Consider the following 7,568-nt stretch of genomic DNA (forward strand, 5'->3'; position numbering starts at 1 on the left):
AGCCATCCATGAAATAAAGGAGTGCGTGATCTGTTGTATTATCTACTAGTATGTCGATGTGTGGCAGTGGGAAGTCGTCTTTCAGACTGGCCTTGTTCAGATATCTGAAATCAACACAAACCCAGACTCGCCCATCCTTTTTGGGTACGGGGACTATGTTGGCCACCCAGACTGAGTACTCGGAAACTTTTATAAATCCGGCTTTGAATTACTTGTCTACCTCTTCCTTAATTTTGAGAGCCTATTCTGTTTTCATTCGGCGAAGCTTCTGCTTTACACGCTTGAAACCTGGTTTGATTGGGATTCGATGTTCTGCAATATCCTTATCTATCCTCGACATATCCTTTGTAAGACCATGCGAAGACGTCTTTGAACTCGTGAAGAATGTCGATGAAACAAGCCCTTTCAATTGGGTACAGGGTCGTCCTTATCCTAAGTTCTTGGGGCTCTAAGTTTGTCCCTACGTTAATAGGTTCAATGTTCTCTATAACTGGTGCCCCTTCCTCCTCTTCTAGTATTTCTTTAATTATGTAGGAAGGTAGTTCGATTGAATCTGGGTCAGGATCATCCTCAATATCATCATAAACAGAATTGCAATCAAAATAACACGAGGAGTAAGTAGAATCGGATTTATTCATATTAATATTTGAAAATTGCTGAAATAAAGAGGCCATCTGCGCACTAGTCAGTGGCGGCAGAAGGACAGTTGCTGGGACATTCCCCAGATTACTGTTACTAGATGACGCTACGCTAGGAGAAATGATGGGACGGGGAGTGAGACCGGGAGGAGACTCTTTAGCGACTTCTCAAGATTTAGACTCATGTTCCGACTCCGACTCAGACTCAAAATCGTCTTCTTCTGGTTCTCCTTTGAAAATCAATCCTTCTCCAGTTGTGAGCTTAAAGAGCCTTCCTTGATTATTAGTCCTTTTGATCGTCGTCCTCAAACCTTTCTCCTGATTGGCAGAATCTGCATTTATTATGAGTGTTGCAGTGTTCAAATGGTCATCCCGTAGTATCATGGCAATAATCTCATCTTGGGCTGCCTTGACAAATCGATCCTCTCCGAACAAAAGGCTAACAGCTTGTTCGTCGAGACAAGGTGTCCCAATCCTAATGGTATCTTCAGGGAATGACCCTCCTTAAAAGACGAGAAAGTACTATTCCTGATAGGTGATGTGACCATAATTAGCGCATATTTAGCCCCCGAATTAGCCTTGTTCCCATGCTTTTTAGTGCATATTTGGGTCATTTATTGTCTTTAGTTCTTTGTTTTGCATATTCTTTGAGATTTTGATCCCTTAGTAGGAAAGGAGTAAGAATCTTGCATTTTCATGGCAAAACGAGACTAAATTGATTGAATTCAATGACCAAGCATCAAGGAGAGACAAGATTAGAAGGCCTTTGTACATATTATAGTAGATGAGCAATGTTGAGAAAGGATCCTTGAGTCCCCAAGGAAATCCCCAAGGATTTTATGAAGAAAAGGGAAGAAAAGAAGAAGAAATATTGCTGAGGTACAATCCGAGCGGATTGTCTACAATCCGGCCGTCCTCCACAAGCACAATCCGTGCATTTTCTGCCAAAGACGTCCGGGTTAGCAGCCACCAGAATCCGCCCGGATTCCCTTGAAGACGCCCGTCTTCCCCTGCCAGAATCCGCCCGTCCCGACTCCAAAACGCACGGATTCCAGTACAGCGAAATTTCGTCTTCTCCAAGCTACAAAGAAAGAAGCCCTCCTTCGAAAAATACCGGCTCCTCCCTGCTCAATCTAAAAAATGTAATTACTAGTTTAGCCCTTAGTTAACCCTAATGCATCCCCCTAATTTCAACTATAAATACCCCATTAGTCTAATTAGAAGAGTATGTTCTTCTTATCAATTATTAGAGTAGTTAATATCAATCAAATCTCTCTTTAGTTTTGTAATCAACAATTAATTAAGTTCTAATACAAGTTTTATTTTCTTAATCTCTCTTTTGTTCATCCTCTATTTTGGGTAATTGAAGATTATTTGGGTTATTATTGGGAGATTGACAACCTCTCAATCAAGCATCAAGTACTTCTTTTATTCTTTGCTTTATTATTGGAATCATTAGTAGGTATAATCTTCTTAATCCCTTTTAATTATTGCTAATTACTTTCATTTATTCATCATGTTTCATTTTGTTGGTATGATTGACAACCTTGCTAGCATGATCAACATGATAATGAGTGAGTAGTCACCTAGCTAGGGTTAATGGGTAATTAGGGGAAACCAACATGGGGAATGATTCATGCTTAAATTAATATGCTTTCATGGTTTATTTGCTTGCTTGTTTTGATCTCAACTCATGCACATGTTATGTTTGATGAAATGCGAGCCTATGAATCCTTGCATTTTTTACCCATCACCTATCTTTTCAATGAGACTTGTAAGACATAAACCAACTCGAGTCTCATTAGACCATGCATGTTGTTGAGTAGGGAAGATTAAGTCGACTTGTAGGCGTTGTACAATCTAATCGATTCGGCTCCGGGACCCAAACTTTCCTAGGATTGTAAGATATAACCCAACTCAATCCATCACAACAATAATTGCTTGCTTATAATTTGAGAACATGTTTGTATGATCAATTCCCATGATTCCCCTATGACCCCATGACACCCTAGTGCTTTTTATCAATTGTTTACAACCCTTTTAATTCATCTTGCTTGTTTATTTCCATTGCTATTTTAGTTAGTGACCTTCTACATCAACCCAAATTGTGACACTCCTAAGACACCACTAGTTTCAATAGAAATCTCATCTCAATTCCCGTCCCTTGGGATCCGACCTTTACTTTCCTCTTTACTAATTGTAGAGTTGTTTGTGAAGTTATAAATTGTGTTTTGATTCGGACGTGACCCAACGACAACATCTATTCAATTGTGAACACGAAACGGACCGATCAAAAATGGCGCCGTTGCAGGGGACGGTGTTATCTTGATTTAGATTTTCTTATATTGTTATTAGTTGTGTCTTTCTTTGCCTTGGGGAAGTAAAACTCCTCAAGGTTTGTTCTAATTATTTTCAAGTTGTTTGATATTTTGCATGTCTAGAAGGTCACAAGGTGATTTGTTACCTTTTGATCGTGAAATTGAAAGAACTTTGACAAACAATAGGAGGTTTGCTAGGAGGAATTTGAGAGGTATTAGTGAGGTTATTCAACCAACTATTGAGTTCATCAACCCTTTTGCAAGAGAAGGTGAGGAGAACCCATTACAAAATACCACACAAAATCAACCTACAATGCCTTAGTTTTCATCACATTCCGTACCCACCGAGGAGAACCTACCCAATGGTACTCCCACTGATGTGACCATAATTGGCGCATATTTAGCCCCCGAATTACCATTGTTTCCATGCTTTTTAGTACCTATTTGGGTCATTTCTTATCTTTAGTTCTTTGTTTTGCATATTCTTTGAGATTTTGATCCCTTGGTAGGAAAGGAGTAAGAATCTTGCATTTTCATGGCAAAACGAGGCTAAATTGATCATATTCAATGACCAAGCATCAAGGAGAGACAAGACTAGAAGGCCTTTGTACATAGCATAGTAGAAGAGCATTGTTGAGAAAGGATCCTTGAGTCCCCAAGGAAATCCCCAAGGAATTCATGAAGAAAAGGGAAGAAAAGAAGAAGAAAAGATGCTGCCAGACAATCCGAACGGATTGTACACAATCCGTCCGTCCGCCCAAGCTCAATCCGAGCGTCCCTCAAAGGAATCCGCTCGGATTCCCCCTCGCCAATCCGAGCGTCTTGCCCAAGGATCCGCTCGGATTCTCCAGCCCAGATCCGGCCGTCCCGACTCCCATCCGCACGGATTTCAAAGATGCAAAGACGTTTTCATTCTTCAAGCCACGATAAGAGAAGCCCTTCTCTCGGAGAATACCGGAGTCTCCTTGCTCAACTTAAAAAGTGTAATTACTAGTTTAGCCCTTAGTTAACCCTAATGCATCCTCCCTAATTTTCACTATAAATACCCCATTAGTCTAATTAGAGGAGCATGTTCTTCTTATCAATAATTAGTGTAGTTAATATTAATCAAATCTCTCTTCAATATTGTAATCAAATATTATTCAAGTTTTAATCCAAGTTTTAGTTCTATAATCTCTCTCTTGTTCCTACTTTATTTTGGGTAATTGAAGATTATTTGGGTTATTATTGGGAGATTGACAACCTCTCAATCTAGGATTCAAGTACTTCTATTATTCTTACTTTATTATTGGAATCATTAGTAGGTATAATCTCTTAATCCCTTTTTAATTATTGCTAATTACTTTCATTTATTCATCATGTTTCATTATGTTAGTATGATTGACAACCTTTCTAGCATGATCAATATGATAATGAGTGAGTAGTCTCTTAGCTAGGGTTTAATGGGTGATTAGGGGAAACCAACATGGGGAATGATTCATGCTTAAATTAATATGCTTTCATATCTTATTTGCTTGCTTGTTTTGATCTTAATACATGCACATGTTATATTTGATGAAATGCTAAGCCTATGAATCCTTGCATTTACTATCATCTTCTATCCTTTCAACTTGACTTGTAAGACATAACCCAACTCGAGTCTTGTTAGACCATGCATGTGTTGAGTAGGAAAGATTAAGTCGACTTGTAGGTGTTGTACAATCTAATCGATTCGGCTCCGGGACCCAAACTTTCCTAGGATTGTAAGATATAACCCAACTCAATCCATCACAACAATAATTGCTTGCTTATAATTTGAGAACATGTTTGTATGATCATATCCCATGATTCCCCTATGAACCCATGACACCCTAGTGCCTTTAATCAATTGTTTACACCCCTTATTTTATTTACCTTGTTAGTTTATTTTCATTGCTATTTTAGTTTAGTAACCTTCTACATCAACCCAATTTGTGACACCCCTAGACACTACTAGTTACAATAGAATTCTCATTTCAATACCCGTCCCTTGGGATCCGACCTTTACTTGCCTCTTTACTAATTGTAGAGTTGTTTGTGAAGTATAAATTGTGTTTTGTATCGACCATTGACCAACGACCACATATGCTTAATTGTGAACACCAAATGGACTCGATCAAAAATGGCGCCGTTGCCGGGGACGGTGTTTAATTGATTTAAGATTTCTTTTATTGTTTTTAGTTGTGTCTTTTTCACCTTGGGGAAGTAAAACTTCTCAAGGTTTGTTCTAATTGTTTTCGAGTTGTTTGATATTTTGCATGTCTAGAAGGTTAAAAAGAGATTTGTTACCTTTTGACCGTGAAATCGAAAGAACCTTGACGAATAATAGGAGACTTGTTAGGAGGAATTTGGGAGGTGTTGGTGAAGTTGTTCAACCCACTAGTGAGTTTGTCAATCCTTTCGCAATAGAAGGAGAAGAGAACCCATTAAACAATACCACACAAAATCCACCTACAATGCCTAAATTCTCGTCACACTCTATACCCACCGAGGAGGATTTACCAAATGGTACTCCTACCCCACAACATCTTACCGGAAACTTTATTGCCAAGTCCGCCGTCATTCAACTAGTTGAGAGGAGCCAATTCAGAGGAATGCCTAGTGAGGACCCTCATTCTCATATGGAAACCTTTTGCGATTATTGTGAAGCTATCTCTCAAACGGGCGTGACTCAAGACCAAATAAGATGGGTCTTATTTCCTTTTTCGTTAATCGGCACCGCAAAGCAATGGTTGAAGGGCCTTGATAAGGCCACCCTTGGAATAGATTCTTGGAAGAAGCTAGCTCTAGCTTTCTACAAAAAATTCTACCCACCGGAAAAGACTAACATGCTAAGAGCTCAAATCACGGGTTTTAAGCAAAGGGATGAAGAATCTTTGTATGAAGCTTGGGAGCGGTTCAAAGGTATTTGTCTCTCATGTCCTCACCATGGACTTAGCGAATGGTTTTTAGTGACACAATTTTGGAATGGTTTATATGAAGATTCAAGGAACATTCTCAATATGGGATCAAATGGAATGTTCACCGAAGTTGATGACAATCAAACATGGAACAAGATTGAGGAAATGGCGGTCCATAATTCACAATATAGTAGGCCTCGCAAGGCTACTAGAGGAGGAAAGTATGAAGTGGACACCGTTACTCAATTAGGTGCTCAACTTAGTGCTCACATTGACACAATCAACTTGAAGTTTGAACAAGCTATGGCTAGACTTGAGGAAAACTCAAAATCATCGAAGCATCATGTCAATGCCATGACGGCATCCTCATCAATCCCAAGCGGGATATGTGAGAATTGTGGAACCTTGGGTCATGACTCAAGTGAATGTAGGGGAACAACCGAACAAGTTAATGCTTTCCAAGCTTACAAAAGTGATACCCCCTATTCAAATTTTTACAATGAAAACACCAAGTTCCATCCAAATCTCTCATACAAAAGCCAAAATGTTCAAAACCCTCAAACAACATACACTCCACCACCCATGAGAAATCAAAATCAAAGACCCTTTTTCAATCAAAACCAAGGCTACCAAAATCAAAATCCATACAATCACCACAATGACCAAGGTTTTGATGTCCAAAAAGCGGTCCTCCAAATGCAAAAGAATCAACAAGAATTTTTCACTCAAATGCAAAAAGATAGCCAAGCAAAAGACACCACCATCAACAACATTCTAGCTCACACCAAGATGTTGGAAACACAATTGACCCAACTAGCATCTTCAAGCTCACAAAGACAAAAGGGGCAATTACCACCTCAAGGTAATCCCCCTAGACATGAAACGGTTAGTGCAATTCACTTGAGAAGTGGTACAAGATATGAAGCACCGAAGAAGCAAGTTGAGGATGAAGTTGTGAGAGCTAGTGAGAATGAAGTTGTGGTGCAAAGCCCCAAAGAAGGGGAATCATCAAAAGAAGAAAGTTCAAAGAAAAATGAAGACAAAGCCAAAGAAAAGGAGCCCATTGTGATTAGACTTCCTTTTCCAAGTCGTCAAGCCAAGCCCAAATTTGATGATCAACTTGGAAAGTTCATGGAAATTGTGAAGAACTTAGAAGTCTCAATTCCTTTCACGGAATTAATCAATCACGTTCCGGCCTATGCAAAGTACATGAAAGATATCCTCACAAAGAAGAAGTCGATCCGGAAACTTGAGACTATCGCCTTCACTAAGGTGAGTAGTGCAATACTTCAAGGGAGTTCACCTCCAAAGTTAAAGGATCCGGGAAGCTTCTCAATACCGTGTACCATTGGCGACACAACGATCAACAAAGCCTTATGTGATCTAGGGGCTAGTGTGAGTGTCATGCCGTACTCGGTAAGTAAAAGGTTGGGAATGGGAGAGCTTAAATGCACCAATATCACTCTTCAAATGGCCGATAGATCGACGAAGACACCATTAGGGATATGGGAAGATGTCCCCGTGCGAATTGGGAAGTTTTTCATCCCTAAGACTTTGTCATTGTTGATATGGAGGAAGATTCCAACATTCCAATCATCTTAGGAAGACCTTTCCTACACACACGCGGTGCGGTGATTGATGTGAAACATGGAGAGCTCACTCTAGAAGTGGGAGATGAAAGCATAACTTTTAAT

General features: G+C 39.6%; 1 non-coding gene across 1 annotated transcript; it reads right to left on the reverse strand.

Annotated features, from left to right (window-relative positions):
* Positions 1-5,802: 5,802 nt before the first annotated feature.
* LOC141617758 (small nucleolar RNA R71) lies at positions 5,803-5,909 on the reverse strand. The gene has a single exon (XR_012531202.1). It is a non-coding gene; the product is annotated as a small nucleolar RNA R71 (small nucleolar RNA).
* Between the last annotated feature and the right edge of the window lie 1,659 nt (positions 5,910-7,568).

This window comes from Silene latifolia, chromosome 1 (assembly GCF_048544455.1).
Source record: "Silene latifolia isolate original U9 population chromosome 1, ASM4854445v1, whole genome shotgun sequence".
NCBI classification, from domain to species: domain Eukaryota; kingdom Viridiplantae; phylum Streptophyta; class Magnoliopsida; order Caryophyllales; family Caryophyllaceae; genus Silene; species Silene latifolia.